This window comes from Nicotiana tabacum, chromosome 22, assembly GCF_000715075.1.
Source record: "Nicotiana tabacum cultivar K326 chromosome 22, ASM71507v2, whole genome shotgun sequence".
Classification (NCBI taxonomy): Eukaryota; Viridiplantae; Streptophyta; class Magnoliopsida; order Solanales; family Solanaceae; genus Nicotiana; species Nicotiana tabacum.
In genome coordinates this window covers 224,479,181-224,496,528 of record NC_134101.1, presented here as the reverse complement: position 1 = coordinate 224,496,528, position 17,348 = coordinate 224,479,181, and positions in this window count along the sequence as shown.

The following is a 17,348-nucleotide window of genomic DNA, read 5'->3' as shown; positions in this document are numbered from 1 at the left end:
AACTTGTTTGACACTAGTGTTTCATGCTAAACTGCCTCAATATCTTTGTGTTGATGGTTTCCTGATTGTTGTGTTCTTGACAAACACACTAACCTCATCAGTTCTGAAGAATGTGATTCCCTTTGTAAAATTTTATGGTGCTTTGATCATGCTCAACTCTAGTCCTAAAAAAGATAAGCGATCACTGCAAATATAATCTGGTCTAAAAGTCCAGAGTCGAATCTCACTGAGAACTAAGGCTTAGCTATATCTGTTTAATATCACTAAAAAGACAAGTTTGAATAATTTTCTAAATTATAAAGATTGAGATTTATATTTATAACTAATTAACTAGCAAATACTAGAAAACGGTAAAATTATCAACTAACGAGACAAAGGGTTGGAGACTAAATTAAGGAGGTCTAGAGTTATGATTTCCCCAATTTTCGGAATCCTTCTAGCTATGTTCCCTACAATTTTGCCAATGTATTCTCTACTGAACATGAGCACGTTAGGTGCCGTAATTCTCTCTCGAGCAACTACAACAATTTACTAGACATATTCTCTCGAACTATGCTAGTTGGCTTTATTTAATCGCTCATTATGACCACGTCAATGCTTTGTTATTTCTAAACCTGCCTTTAAACCCACTGTATTAATTTTTCACATACGCTAGGAGTGACGTTGTTCAACAACAACCTAAATATGTACTCTCTCTCGAGCACTACACACTAAATAGGCACAGTCAATTGATGGACATTCAATCAACTACAATAAACACGTAGTTGAACAAGTAGAGAAATCCAAAGGCTCAATTATATAAAATAAAAATAAGAATTTATCCTACAAAAGGTTCTATCAAAACCCTAGATAACAAATTAGCTATTCATAATAGTATGTAAAATGACAACAATAAAAGTCATAACCACAATGAAAAAATAATAAGAGGAAGGAAAAACTCGTAGAAGAATTCTCCGCCTTGCTCCTATTGTGTCTCTGCCTTCTAAGGTCGAATCTGTTTCAAAAATTGGTCTCCCCTCCTCAAAATACCATTTTTCCATGTATATATACCAAGTAGGGTTGGGCCTAAACAATTATACCTTCACCTATGCGAAAAAAGACATGTTTCAAGGCTTGGATGTCCGCGGCCGTGGCCCGGGCGCGGTACTTTCCTAGTGTATTTCCTCAGCCCGCCTTAGGTCTGTGGTCGTTGTTTCGACTGCATTTTTCACCCAGTTCGATTTGGAATTTGAAAACACATAAAACATGTAAGTTGTAGACATTTGAGTTAGATTTCCAACCATATATTGTGGAGCCCAAATGATGTTCTGAGAAAACAGTTATGTGTATTTTACTAGACAATGCACAATATGCCTACTCGATTCTTCGTTTTATTGCTCTATCATCCGTTGATCCCCGAATACGATCCCGGCTTAATTACTTGGGCTTTTACTAAGACTTCATAGCTCCAAATCACTTTAATTCATTTCATAACATCTACATAGCTCGGAATCACTCCTACAAAACATAAAACACATAATTAGTGCAAGACACTAACGATTAATTAAAGCTCAAACTCAATTAAAGTACAGTAAATTTGAGTGTAAAGCGACTAAAATGGGTAATTATAGCCTATCATCATGCTTCCCAAATGAAAATATTTTAAAAGTCTTTGGTCACAGATGTTATTCATACATTAAGGGAAAGACTCAATTTTCACGAAATACGTACCCTTATGTGTTTATTGGTTATAGCAGTCGCACAAAGGATACAAATGCTTTCATCCACCATCCATGAAACTTTTTATCTAAGCATTTTATATTTGATGAACTTACATTACCCTATGTGTGGCCAGAATAGTCTCACATTAATACCTTAACTCACTTAGCTACCTTCCTTGGGTTCTTTACTAAAGTGCAGGACACTACATAGACAAAAGAGGACTATTGCTTTAGGGAAATGTTGAACACCGCTGAGATAATTAATGGCAACCTTCTACTTGCTTGTAACGACCCAACCGGTCGTTTTAATAATTTACGCCCCGATCCCCCATTAACTGCTTTCCCCAAGTTTATTTCTGCTATTTTGATTTGTTGGGATGTTAGTTTTGAGTTTTGGAGAGTTTTGGGACACTTAGTTCCGAAATGAGAGCTTAAGTGTTGGAAAGTTGACCGCAATTGAAACATTATGAAGACTGTCTTGGAATGGAAATCCGATGGTTCCGTTAGCTCCGTTGTTTGATTTCGGACTTAGAGGAGTGTTCGGATTGTGTTTTGGAGGTCCGTAGCTAATTTAGGCTTGAAATGCCAAAAATTGAATTTTTTAAGTTTCCGGTTCAATAGTGAGATTTTGATCCGAGGTTCAAAATGGAATTCTGGAAGTTGGAGTAGCTCCGTAGTCTTTAATGTGACGCGTGTACAAAATTTCAGGTCATTTGAACGAGGTTGTATAGACATTTTGATCGAAAGTGTATTTTTAGAGTTTTTGGAATTCTTAGGCTTGAATCTGATGAAAAATAGGTGTTTTGATGTTGTTTTGAGCGTTCCGAAGATTGGAACAAGTTTGAACAATGTTTTAGGGTTGGTTGGCAGGTTTTTTGAGGTCCTGGGGGCCTTGGATGAGATTTGGGTGGTCAATCGGACCATTTCATGATGTTTGAAGTTGCAGAAAACTGTTGTGTGTGTTGCAGACCAGTTGTTATTCGCGTTCGTAAGTGGACCCACGCATCGCGAAGGGTCAGGATGTGGAGCTGATGGTTTGGCCTTCACGTTCGTGAGGGAGGTCGATTGCGAGAAGGGAGTCGATTTCGCGATGGGCTGGGAAGCTGAGCTTTCGCATTCACGAATAAGGGGACACGTTTGCGTAGAAGGAAAAATGGTCAACATCAATTTGTGCTTTACGAACGTGAGGCTTTGACGGCATTCACGAAGAAGGATTTACCTGGGCAGATTATAAAATTTCAAAGTCGAGTGTTTAGCCATTTTTATCAAAACTAGAGTTTGAGAGCTCGTATTTGAGCGAGATTTTGAGGGATTTTCAGAGATATCAATTGGGTAACGATTCCTTACTTCTTTTTTCTTGTAACCCATTAATCTAAACATTAATTCATTATTTAATTTCGGATTGGAGTTGAAAATTGGGGAAAATTGGAATAAAGTTCTTAGACCTAGAATTCGACTTTTGATTGGGGATTTGACCTTGGATTTGGATAATTTTGGTATGCATGAACTCGTGAGAGCGTGAGTATTCTAAAAATATAAATTTTACTTGATGGCTGAGACGTGGGGCTGAGGGTCGTTTTGGTCATTTTACCTAATTTCGTGTATTAGCTTAGAATGTTTTTGTAGAGTCAGTTACTTGAAGTGTTATTTACATTATGCAATGGAATTGAATAGATTTGTTCCATTTGGAGTCGAGTACTCGTGGCAAGAGCGTGGTTTCGGGTTGATTTTAAACCTGTTCGAGGTAAGTGGCTTGTCTAACCTTGTGTGGGGACGTTCCCCTTAAGATTTGGTATATTTGGTAATTGAAATGCCTTGTACGTGAGGTGATGAGTGCGTACTTGTGCTAATTGTTTGAAATTCGGTTTTCATTAAGTAATCACTAGTATGTTTCCTTTCCTGTTTTTATTACTTGCACTATTAAGCCTGTTGTTAGCTTAGGAAAGCATATCTAAGTGACGTAATTGCTTTATTTGCTCAACCTGCCTTACCTGAATTCTATGCAGCATGCTAGGCTAGAATCACTTGTTTCCTTAATATGAAATTTTACCATTTCCGTATATTTTCCTGTTACTGCTGTGCAATTATTTTGGGACTACGTATGTGGGATTCTGGTAGCTCCCCCTTGTCTATTTATTTTGGGACTACGGATGTGGGATTCCGGTAGATTCCCGAGCACTATGAGTTGGACTACGGGATGGGATCCCGGGAGATCCATTTCATATGTACATATAGGACTACAGGACGGTATCCTGGGAGATCCCCGGTTGTTAATTTGGTGCTAAGTCGCATTTCTTTTCGTGTTTTGCCTTGTCTCTGTAATAGTTGTTATTGCCCTTTTTTATATCATGTGTTACTTTTACTACTGTATTTATTTATATTGTTCTGTTCTACACTGTCAAACTTCATACTTCATTTAACCTTAGTAGGGCCGTGACCTTCCTCGTCACTACCCGACTGAGGTTAGGCTTGGCACTTACTGAGTACCTCTGTGGTGTACTCATGCCCTTTTTGCGTATGTTTTTCATGTCCAGATCTAGTTACTGCGACTCAATCCTATCACCCGTGAGGCGAGACGAGTGCTCTAGAGACTTTGAGGTACATCTGCTACATCTGCAGACCGAGGAGTCCCTTTCTATTCTAGCTGTTAAACATTTTGCCCTTCTGTATTTCTTTTCCTTGTTAGATATTATGGAGTTAGAGTACTGTGTAGTGATCCTTAGCTTGTGATTCATGGGTTTCCGAGTCTTGGAGATATGTATTAGTTCTGAGAGTTAAATGTTGTGTATATCGTGTGGCACTTTTAAACACTGTCTTATTACTTTAATTATGTTTTAAATTGTTTTACTTCCGCAAATTAGTTTATCTTCCGCAATTTAGGCTTACCTAGTCGTAGGGACTAGATGCCATCATGATGGTTCACGGAGGGCAAATTGGGGTCGTGACAAGTTGGTATCAGAGCTCTAGATTCATAGGAGTCATGGATCACAAGCCGGTTTATTAGAGTCTCGCTGATCGGTACAGAGACGTCTGTACTTATCTACGAGAGGCTATGCAACTGTTAGTAAAATTTCACTTCATTTGATTTCCTTATCGTGTGATATTTTGACATCACAATTCTAAACTTCTATCTTCTATTCTCTCATAGATGGTGAGGACACATGCTACCCGAGATGATCAGGCACATACGCCCCCTACTGCAGCCGTCAGAGCTGGGGTCGGGGTAGAGGCCGAGGATGTGCACGTGGTTTAGTCAGAGCACCTGCGCGAGCTGCCACCGAGGTACCACCTGCAGTTCCAGTCGGGGTGCAGGCACCTGACACGCCTACTGCTACTACTACTCCAGCTCTTTAGAAGACTCTGGCACAGTTCATGAGCATGTACACGACTCTGGTTCAGGCAGAGTTTCTTCCCCTTGCTGCAGCTACATCTCAGGCCGGGGGAGGAGCACAGACTCCCATCGCCCGCACTCCTGAGCAGCAAGTGCATGTTGAGCAAGTCCTTGAGATTATTCCTATACCGCATGCAGTGCCAGTTCAGCTCGAGGACAGGGGTAGAGGCTTTCTAGGAGGAGTAGTTGAGGCTTGAGAGGTTCAAGAGGTACAAGCCTCCTGTATTCAGCGGTCTAGCATTAAAGGATGCTCTGGGATTTCTAGATGAGAGTTACCGTATTCTCCGTACCATGGGTATATCAGGATTGAGCGGGGTTTCCTTCACTACCTTCCAGCTTTGAGGAGTGGCCTATGAGTGGTGACACACATATGAGTTAGACAGTCTAGATGAGGCTACTTCAATGACTTGGACTGAGTTTTCAGATGTGTTCCTGAGAGAGTATGTTCCTCAGAGCCTCACGGACGCATGGCGTGCAGAGTTTGAGTATTTGCGCCAGGGTGCAATGGTTGTCTTAGAGTATGCTGTCCCTTACACTAGTTTGGCTAGGAATGCACCAGCCTTGGTTTCTACTGTTCGCGAGAGGGTTCGCCGGTATATTAAGGGCCTTATTCCCAGCATCAGGTCCAGCATGGCTCGTGAGTTGGATATTGATATTTCTTATCAGCTGGTGTTGAGCATTACTAGGAGGATTGAGGGTATGCATGCTAGGGAGAGAGAGGAGAGGAAGGCCAAGAGGTCTCAAGAGTCGGGCCATTTCTCTGGTGCCCGTGCCCCAGTAGCAGGTCGTTATGGTAGGGGTTATATGAGTCGCTGTTCATTTAGCTCTTCCAGCAGCCAATGGTATTCTAGCTTCTCCTAAACCTTAGGAGCCTTATTATACACCTCTGGTATCTAGCTTGCCTCCTACGCAGGGTGCTTTTAGAGGTTAGTCCAGCAGACTTAGCTCGAGTCAGTCACAACCACCACATCCTCCCAGAGCTTGTTTTGAGTGTGGTGACACGCGTCATATGGTGAGGGATTTCCCCAGACTTGGGAGGGGTGCACCTCCATAGATTTCTCAGCCACAGCGTGCCCCATTGAGTTCTCAAGCTATGGTTATAGCTCTAGTTGCTACCCTACCTGCTCAGCTAGCTAGAGGTGGAGGCTGGGGAGGTAGAGGTCACCCTAGAGGAGGAGGCTAGGACCGATACTATGCCCTTCCTGCATGTATCGAGGTTGTTGCCTCCGATTCTGTCATTACAAGTATTATACTGGTTTGTCACAGAGATACATCGGTTTTGATCCAGGCTCCACTTATTCTTCTGTGTCTTCTTATTTTGCTCCGCATTTGGGTGTAACTCAGGATTCTTTGAGTTCCCCTGTTTATGTTTCTACTCCTATGGGAGATTCTTTTATTGTGGACCACGTTTATCGGTCATGTTCGGTTGCTTTTAGTGGTTTTGAGACCAGAGTCAATTTATTGTTTCTCAGCATGGTAGATTTTGACATTATCTTGGGCATGGACTGGTTGTTGCACCATTATGCTATTCTTGGTTGTCACGTGAAAATCGTGATGTTGACTATGCCAGGTATCCCGCGTGTTGAGTGGAAGGGTACTTTAGATCACACTCCCAATAGGGTTATTTCTTTTCTTAAAGCTTAGTGAATGGTTGAGAAGGGGTGAGACACGTATTTAGCTTATGTGAGAGATGTCAGTATTGATACCCCTTCAGTTGATTCATTCCCAGTAGTAGGGGATTTTTTCGATGTGTTTCCAGCTGAGCTTTAGGGCATATTTCCTAAGAGAGATATTGATTTTGGCATTGATGTGTTGCCGGGCACTCAGCCCATTTCTATTCCACCGTATCGTATGGCTCCTCTTGAGTTGAAGGAGTTGAAGGATCAGTTACAAGAATTGCATGATAAGGGTTTTATTTGGCTTAGTGTATCACCTTGGGGTGCTCATGTCTTGTTTGTGAAGAAAAAGAATGGTTCTATGCATATGTGTATTGATTATCTCTAGTTGAACAAGGTTACAATGAAGAACCGTTATCCTTTGCCTCGTATTGATGATCTATTTGATCAGTTTCAGGGAACACGGGTGTTTTCTAAGATTGATTTGAGCTCAAGTTACCATCAGTTGAAGATTCGGGAGTCAGATATCCCGAAGACTGCTTTTAGGACTCGGTATGGTCATTACAAGTTCCTTTCTATGTCATTTGGGCTGACCAATGCCCCAGCAGCCTTTATACATTTGATACACAGTGTGTTCAGGCCGTATCTTGACTCGTTCATCATTGTCATTATTGATAATATTCTGGTGTATTTCCGGAGTCGGGAAGATCATGAGCAGCACTTGAGGACTGTGCTTCAGACTCTGAGAGAGAAGAAGTTATATGCTAAGTTCTCAAAATATGGGTTTTGGTTGGATTCAGTGGCATTCTTAGGCCACGTGGTATAGAGTGAGGGTATTCAGAGGGATCCGAAGAAGATAGAGGCCGTGCAAAGTTGGCCCAGACCATCCTCAGCTACAGAGATCCGCAGTTTCCTTGGCTTGGCGGGTTACTATCGTTGTTTTGTGGAGGAGTTTTCATCAATTGTAGCCCCCATTACCAGGTTGACCCAGAAGGGTGCTCCGTTCCAGTGGACGGAAGGATGTGAGGCGAGTTTTCATAAGCTCAAGACAGCTTTGACCACAGCCCCAATTTTGATACTATCTACAGGTTCGGGGTCTTATACGGTCTATTGTGATACCTCGAGGGTCGGCCTCAGAGCGATGTTGATGCAGGACGGTAGGGTGATTGCCTACATGTCTAGACAGTTGAAGATACATGAGAAAAATTACCCTGTCCATGACCTTGAGTTAGTTTCCATTGTTCACAACCTAAAGATATGGTGCCATTATTTATACGGTGTACCTTGTGAGATTTATACTGACCATCGGAGCTTGTAGCACCTATTCAAGCAAAAGGATCGAAATTTGCACCAGAGGAGGTGGGTAGAGTTGCTAAAGGACTATGATATCACTATTCTATATCACCCGGGCAAGGCCAATGTGGTGGTCGATGCTTTGGGTCGTCGGGCAGAGAGTTTGGAGAGTTTGGCTTATTTACCAGCATCGGAGAGGCCTATGGCGATGGATATTCAGGCCTTAGCCAACCAATTTGTGAGATTGGATCTTTCGGAGCCAGTCGGGTTCTAGCTTGCATGGTTTCTCGGTCTTCCCTATTTGATCGTACTAAGGAGCGTCAGTATGATGAACCTCATTTGCTTGTCCTCAAGGACAAGGTTCAGCATGGTGATGCCAGAGATGTGACTATTTGTGACGATGGGGTATTGAGGATGCAGGGTCGAATTTATGTACCCAATGTTGATGGACTTCGAGAGTTGATTCTAGAGGAGGCCCATAGCTCGCGGTATTCCATTCATCCGGGTGACGCAAAGATGTATAAGGATTTGAGGCAGCACTACCGGTGGAGATGGATGAAGAAAGATATAGTTGGATTTGTAGATCGGTGCCTCAACTATCAACAGGTGAAGTATGAGTACCATAGACCGGGTGGGTTGCTTTAGTAGATAGAGATTCTGGAGTGGAAGTAGGAGCGGATCACCATGGACATCGTAGTTGGTTTCCCATGGACTTTTAGAAAGTTCGATGCTATTTCGGTGATTGTGGATCAGCTGACCAAGTCCGCTCACTTTATTCCTGTGTGTATTAGTTATTCCTCGGAGCAGTTGACGGAGATCTATATCTGGGAGATTGTTCGTCTGCATGGTATTCCGTTTTCCATCATTTTAGATAGAGGTGCTTAGTTCACATCACGGTTCTGGAGAGCCGTTCAGCATGAGTTGGGTACTCGGGTGGAGTTGAGTACAACATTTTAACATCAGACGGACGGACAGTCCGAGCACACTATTCAGATTCTTGAGGATATGCTCTGTGCGTGTGTGATCGAGTTTGGAGGGTCTTGGTGTCGCGGTCCCTTTTTTCTCGCGAAATTGGGTTTATGACATTTGGGAGGACAACTCGTTCCCTTTCGGGAATTGGGTTTTGAATTAAAGAGTCGCCACATAATGATTAAAGTGCATTAGGACACTAGGAGGGGTTTGTTTTGAGTAACCAGAGATTGGATAAGGGCTTGAAATTTTCCCAAGGGGAAGGTGTTAGGCACCCCTCAGGATCCACTAGTGTGGTTCGTGGCCAAACTATTATTGTGATTTAAGTGCAAATAACACTAGGCAAATAAAAGCTTCAAATAAGAGGGGATTTTCACGTAATGGTTACAAATAAACAAAAATAAGAAAACGGAACTAAAAAGAGTTGATTTCCTTAAAATAAATGGTTTAAAAAGATTTAAAAGAAACAAAGAAAACAAAGGGAAGGGGGGTCCTAGGTTTATTGATAATATGGATCACCCCACACAACATCCGGTAATTACTCCTCCTTGAGGGGCTACACGTGATGTTATCGCGTGGTCATCATATCCATATCTACCCTTTCCTACCCCGTTAAGGTATTAAAGCGCAGAATGGTCTCGTTTACTTATTGCATTCTATTACCCGCCCCAATCCTATCAGCCACGGAGGCACTTGGGACTACTAATCCTAAAGGGAGGAGGTATTGGGCTTATTTGTGGTTTCAAAAGGTAAAATACTAAGGCAACAAACAAAACACATATATCAAGTTTAGGGAAGCATTTAAACAAATAAAAAGGGCTCAAACAGACCTCCTTTAAACCAAAGAAAGCACACAATGTAGCATGACTCGCATGTACTATTTAGGGTCTGACTAAAACTTAAAAGGGTTGAGGTAGACTGATTTATTATATAGTTCAGATAAGAAGCCCGAATCAGGCCTGCCTACTGGTTGTAGCATATAAAATCTGATTCAGCTTATAAACTTTCACCCTATGGCTTGCCTAAGTGTTAGACGAAGACCCTATAGGCATGATATCTATTGATTCTATAAACAATGAAATAAACATGAATACATACTGATTTAAGAAAAATCGCCTGTTATTAAAGGGAGGCGAGTTTTAGCAAAAGAGCATGCGTCACTGTTACTGGTTTTAGACTTATAAGAGAGTGAGGCGGTTCAGATTTGATTAAAGCTCCTATAGGCATGCTTTCTATGTGTTGTCGATTTTGGACACTTTTATAAATATAGTAAAAAAATGCAAAAATCCTATAGGCATGGTATCTAGATGCTGAATTTCGTTTAATGCGTATGAACATGATATCTATTTGCAGTTGGTTATTTAAGACCTATGAACATGATCGCTTAATGAAAAATGGATATGCAAGATTCAGAAAGACTTATAGGCATATTTTCTATACGCATATGCGAAATTCAGATTTCAGATATTTGTGTACATGGTATCTAGATGAGAGAATGTAGAAATTTAGAAACCTATAGGCAAGATACCAATACGAGAGAATGCAGAAATTTAGAAACCTATAGGCAGGATACCCATATGAGAGAATGCAGAAATTTAGAAACCTATAGGTAGGATGTCTATATTAGAGAATGCAGAAATTTAGAAACCTATAGGCAGAATGTCTATATGAGAGAATGTAGAAATTTAGAAACCTATAGGCAGGATGTTTATATGAGAGAATGTAGAAATTTAGAAACCTATAAGCAGGATGTCTACCCCTTTGCATACATAGTTATCCCTCCCTTTTTCACTAACCATCCCCAAGAGATTATTACAAAATTATTACAGCCCAGAATAAAGTAAAGTAAAAAAATACATCAGAAATTAAAAAGTACAACCAAGGAGAGCCCGATTCAGACTTCCTGTCTAAAATATGAAGTAAACCAACTCCAAGAGATCATGTTCCAAAGCCTTTATCCAATTTGGATGTGTCAAAGTTCCCTAAGAGTCTCATATGAACTCCGGGCAGTGCTTACACCCAAATATATCACCAGATTAAGACATAGTGTAGTATGGAAGGGCCAGCCCTCAGGTGTCTAAGTTCAGAGGGAACTTAAGGTCCCAAGGTAAGGCTCACAAGAAGGGGGCAGAACTTAGAGACTAAGAGAGAGTGCAAGTGCAGAAATAGAATGCTGAAAGGGGAAAGGTAAAAGGGAAACATCTTAAATTAGTACACATAGGGGTACAGGGGAATGGGGAGGTTGCAAAGAGGTAAAAGCAGGCTAGTAGGCATACCCAGCAATGGGAGATGCTGGCACACCCATAAGCCTGTTAGAACATTATTAGAGGTTAGGACCCCAGTGGATCAAACATAACTCATGGACAACAACTTACATTGCCCTGCCTTAAGTCTTAACTCAAAACACATAAGGGTACAGGGGAATGAGATTCATAATAAAACAAACAGAAGGAAATCAGCATGCCACTTTAAGTGTTGAGATATACAGAAACAACAAGTAGACATGGACACAAAGCAGTAAATACACATTGTTGTAGTGCTAAAAATTAAATCCGGACGTACCAGCTCAAAAGAGACAAATTGAGGAAAGCAGTAGGTCTTGTAGACAGGCCACAGTGTAGACAAGAAGAGAAGATACTATTGTGTATAAATGTGAGTTTAGAAAGACTGTGAATTGATGATGAATTTGTGAAAGAGTTGTGCATTTATAGTGTGAAAATCAGGCAAAAATAAGGTAAGAAAACAGTTAAGAAACTGATTGTCAATTAAGAATCAATTACACAAGACTTTCCTTAATTAGGGTGTAGACATGTGATTTTTGACCCTTCTCAAGATTTTTCATATTTTAGCATGTAAATATTTAATTTATGCCTAATATAGCTATTTCAACTATTTCTAACATCTTTACTTTATTTTCGTCATAAAAATGGAAAATTACGAAAAAATATATTTTTAGCTTATGTATCTTTCATAAATTTAAATAAAAAATATACAAAAATAGTGCTTACTTTTATCTTTATATGATTTTGAATATACAAAAAATATATCATAGTTTCATGTTAGCTTTCGCATTGTGTAGTATTTTTATCTTATTTTATAAAAAGTCGATTAAGGTGTTTGATCATAATTTTAAGAGTTTTAGAACCCAGTTCTTGGCCCAATTTAGATTAGTCCATTAAGCCTAGGGACCCTTCTAGACTCTTCTTTACAACAAAAAATAAATAAAAAGAACCTAAGGACTTAACACAAAAAGACCTAGAGACTAATTGACAAATACACAAAAATAACCTAGACCTAGATATATATACACAAGTCTAGTAGCTGAAGAAAAGGGAGAAGGGAGCGCAACTTTTAACGGACCCCCCCCCCCCCCCCCCACTTCGTTTTCTTCACAAGCACCCCCCTCGTTTTAATCTTCTTCAGCAAACAAGAACAAAACGCAGAAGTACACAAGAGACCCACACCCCCTAATTTCGTCTTCTCCGAACGACCCACCCCCTAAAGTTCACCTCCCCTGACATGTTCTTCTTCTCCATGAACACTGGAGAACCCTAAGACGAAAACCTCCAAACACCAGCAGCAGCCATCGCCTCCTTCATCTTCATCGCCGGCTACCGTTCTTCTTTCTCCCTCGTCTCCCGTTTCTCTATTATTGCTGCGACGGGGACGACGGGATTGACCATATATACATGTTTTCCGATAGCTCACTTCTAGTACATGTGAGGTCTGTTTCAGTTGCGTGTCGACGTTGCCGTTCGAGGGCTCCGTCCATGGTTCGTCGTGTTTGAGTTTAACGTTGCCTCACAACTAATGTATTGATCCATTTTGAGGTTTGGTTCCTCATTTTTCATACTCCGTTTGCTTAATAGTGTACTTTCATCAACTTTGTTGTTCACTGTTATATGGATGTTTGTGTTATTTGTTCAGTTTGCTTTTATTCTTATTTACCGTTACGTGAGAAAACTTTGAGATTTCCACTGGTGTTGTTTGTGTTTCCCTCTTGATTGAATGAATGATATTGGGTGTTCTTTTATGTTTATTTGAACCTTGGATGGACGAAGTTATCATTGCCATGGATTTTTATATATAAGCTCATAAGCTCGTGTTGTTCATTTTTGTGATAGCGTGTTAAAATAAATATTTGGTGCAAGTTGCTGAATTAATTAATTTAGCTCAGGAAGTTTTGGATAATCATTTTTATATTTAGGTCATTCTATTCCATAAATATTTTATCCAATGTGCTGTAAAGTTTAGTATGAAAAATGGATCATGACTTTGTTCTGTTAATATGTCGAACATTTGGATGTTTAATTGGTTACGGCAGTAAATTGGGATCGAGGTGTGCCATGCCGAATAAAATCTTCAAACGCATGGCCCTCGCTTAACTATTAATTTTAACTCTTTAAAAATCGAGGCATGCCATTAGTTGAATTTTCTATGGCCCTCGCAAACTTGAAAGTGCGCAGTTGCTTTATGCGCGTTATTTTAATAATTTACCTTCCTAAACTCGGGTGTGCATTTCATGTGATCCAAATCCAATTCTCAACAATGTTATATAAAATGTGTCGCGGACCGCGGGTTCATTTCATGTGGCATGGTTCAAGGCGTATTTTAGATGACGTTGAATCTTCCTAAAATTAACTAAAAGCGGCTAATAAGTTAAAATTGAATCATAGGCTAAAACATGTATTTAAAATCAGATAATAGGCCAATAATAACAGTTGAGCAACCGTGCTAGAACCACGGAACTCGGGAATGCCTAACACCTTCTCCCGAGTTAACAAAATTTCTTACTCGGATTTCTTGTTCGCGGACTGTAATAAAGAGTCAATCTTTTCCTCGATTCGGGATTTGAATCGGTGACTTGGGACACCATAAATTATTCCAAGTGGCGACTATGAATTTAATAAATAAATAAATCTTGTTTCAATTGTCCTATAATTGGAAAAACTCCCTTATACATCCTCTTTACGCGGGTGCAGGTGAAAAAGGAGGCGTGACAACTCTGGCGACTCTGCTGGGGATCGAACCCAAAATCTCTGGTTTAGGGTTCAGAATTTGAGCTTATATGAATTGTTATAGTTGGCTTTATTAATTATCTGATTTTTGTTACATGTTTGGGCCTAATGTGCTAAGTGTTGCTTTTACCGCTTTGATATTTCGTGAACTGTATATAAATTGTTGTGAAACCCCTCCTCTATATGAGTCTTCTAAATCATGAAGAAGTGTGCACTTCGGGTGACTTCTTTTCTGTTAGAGTCATATCTCAAATTTAGAACGAGGTTCTGACAAGTTGCATAGATGGTGAAGCTTCTGTATTCCCGGTACGCTGTCCCCCCTCGGCTCGAGCTGTCTGCTCGGGTAAGCTAGGTCTAGAACAATAAACCCCAGGATTTAAACCTAGAGAAACACAGCTTCATGCCGGATCCCTAGTAGGAACACTTGTTTGCATCATGTGCATTTGACTTAGGGGACTCAGCACAAGGGTTGGGTCCGTCTAGGACAGGTGTACCCAAAATAACATACCATCTTGATGTATTCTATGTGCTACATATTGCATTTCTTCAAGGGTAAAAGGGTCATTTGGCGGACCAATGATAATTGAGGGCTAACAAAAAAAAAGAAAAAAGAAGGAAAAAGAGAGGATGAAGTGTGAGGATGAAGCGAGTGAGGCCTAATTATGTTTTATGTTACATTTTGTTAAGAAAAAAAGATCATGGAAACTTCAAAAAGATTTTGCACTCTTTATCATTTTTCAAAAATAAAATAAAAAGTCGAAAAAAAAGAAAAAAAAATCCAAAAAGATTTTATATGTTTCATCATTTTTCAAAAAAAAAAGACAAAAGATGTGTTTTCTATATGTCAGTTGTTTTTTTATTATTTTCGTCCGTATCCAATCTGCCCGAACTACGCATACCTAATTCTCATTTTTCGGGACGTGATACGTAGACAATCCACATAGAGTCCGGTCTTCCTAGTAAATCTTAGGTTCTTGGCTTTGCGGGGTCATAGCTAAATTTTGCACTTCTAGCCACCTTGTGGCCAAATAAGCCAGTTTGCAAAAATAGCCTCAACCATATCTTTTATGTGTCCAGTAGGGAGTGTTATTGTCTCATATAGTGTTGATTTAAAGTTTTCTCATACAGGTGCGGATTTATTTACCGAAGTTTGAGCATGATAGACACCCCGTGACCATCCGGTCAGGATCGCTCAGTCAGGAGTTGCTTGAGGAGATTTGTTTTACTTTTAAGTTTTGAGTCTGTTCTTCATTTTATGTCGTCTTTTGCTTTCTAGTTTTGTACAGTAATGTTAAGCCTTTTGTTATTATATTTTCTGCTTTATATTTGGAAAATATGTTGTAACTCAAAAATCCAAAAAAGAGATGTTGCATTTTATATTTCGTTATAAATTTTCTTTAGAATACTAATTCTAGAAATGAGAAAATTTTGAGGTTGTTTTTCCTTTAGGCAATTAATATCTAGTACTTAAAATGAATTGTTTTTATGTTTCCTTTAGTATATTAGGACCGAAATTAAGAAAAAAAAAGAATTTTCTTTTAGTACATCTTTAAAAGTTTTCTTTAAGGCATTAATTCCAAAATCCAAAAAAAAAATCTTGTGAGGTGTTTCTTTGGGAAATTATTGAAAGATGGAAAAAATATTTCTTTTTATTTTTATTAGAACTTTAGGATTTTGTACATTGGAAAAAAAAGAATACTTTATCTTTTGTTTATCATTAGAAATTTTTCTTTAGGCAATCAAAATTGAAATCCAAAAATATTATGTTTTATCTTTTTCATTTCTTGCTTCGAAATCTTGCGTCAGGATATCAAATGAAGATTCAAAATATTTTTTCTGTGGTTTATTCCTTAGTTTTCCTTCATAAAAAAAGAAGAATCAAAAAATATTTTTCTCTTTTAGGGGTTTTCTTTGATAATTTCTCATATAGTATCTGTTTTAAAAAAAGAAAGAAAACAAGAAAAGAAAAGAAAAGAAAAATGTTTGTTTGTTTACTTTATTCCCGATCTTCCAGAACTACGCAAAGAATTCATGCGGTGTCATGATACGTAGGCTACCTACATAGGGTTCGATCGAATCATTTTTTTTACTGTTAAAAGAAAAGAAAAAAAAGGAAAAAAGGAAACAAAAAGAGAGAGAGAAAAAAAAAAGATGAAATTGTGAGATGTGAGAAATGAGAGGAAAGAAAAGAGTGAAATTAGAAAAAAAAGGAAGGAAAATGATCAAGCAAGTGCTAGAAAAGAAAAGAAAAGAGAGGATTAAAATGAACAAATTGGGATGATGCCAACTGACCTTCGTACCCTCGAAGTCATTTTAGAACCGATAACTGTGGCTAGGTGCATTGCACATAAAGTGAGATTATCTTATGTTAAATGCCTTAACGCTAACGTGATGGCTTCATTTTGTTATATCCATAGCATAAAGGTGGTTGGTTTGTGGTTTTTTATAGTGGTAACTCTACTCTACAACATAATGTCAAAAGGCAATGGCAGACAACAACAGAACTGAGTTGGTTGATACCGGTGCCCGGAAGCAGTTGTTTGAACAGGACAATGGGTTGGTTGAAGAGGTAAAGACGTTAAGACAACACATGGCGGACATGTATCAGGCTTGGATGACTGGGAAGGCACCACCCCCGCTACCAACTAGCTTCCTAAATACTACCCTTACCCAAACACCGGTCACAGTGCTAGATGATCCCCCATACTCTCCAGATCCACCCGTTTATCATGGCTTTCCCAACCACCCTAGTAGCTCCATCACTCATCTTCCTAATTACCTTTCCCAAAAATTTCCCTCCGATCTTATCCACCATCCCTAACAATGAACACCCAATCAAACCTCATGATGCCCAATATTACCCCTCAGAGGTTGCCCACAAGGTTCCCAACTCCTACAAGCAGGGTCCGCGGGATGGGCCTCATTTTGTAAATGAATAGTTCACAGGAAGAAAAGGGCGAGATGGGATACCCAGGAGGCTGAAAGGTATAGAACAGTCCTTAAAGAACAAGCACAGAATGGGAGATCAGGGTAGCATGTCATACAAAGAATGGTCTATGTCCCTCGACGTTCGTCTGTCTGCTGGGTTTAAAGGGCCAAAGTTTAACTTGTATGATGGGTGTGGGGATCTGGTAGCCCATTTGAGGGATTATTACAATAAAATGAGAAGTGTTGGCGAGAAAGATGATTTGTTGATGGCGTACTTCAGTGAGAGCCTGACTGGGCCAGCGTTGGAGTGGCATAATCGCTAAGATGTTGGTAAGTGGCCTACATTGGGTGACATGGTTCAAGATTTCGTTCGATACTTTCAATACAGATCGGGTGTTACCCCAAACCACTCCTCCCTATCTAAAATAGAAAA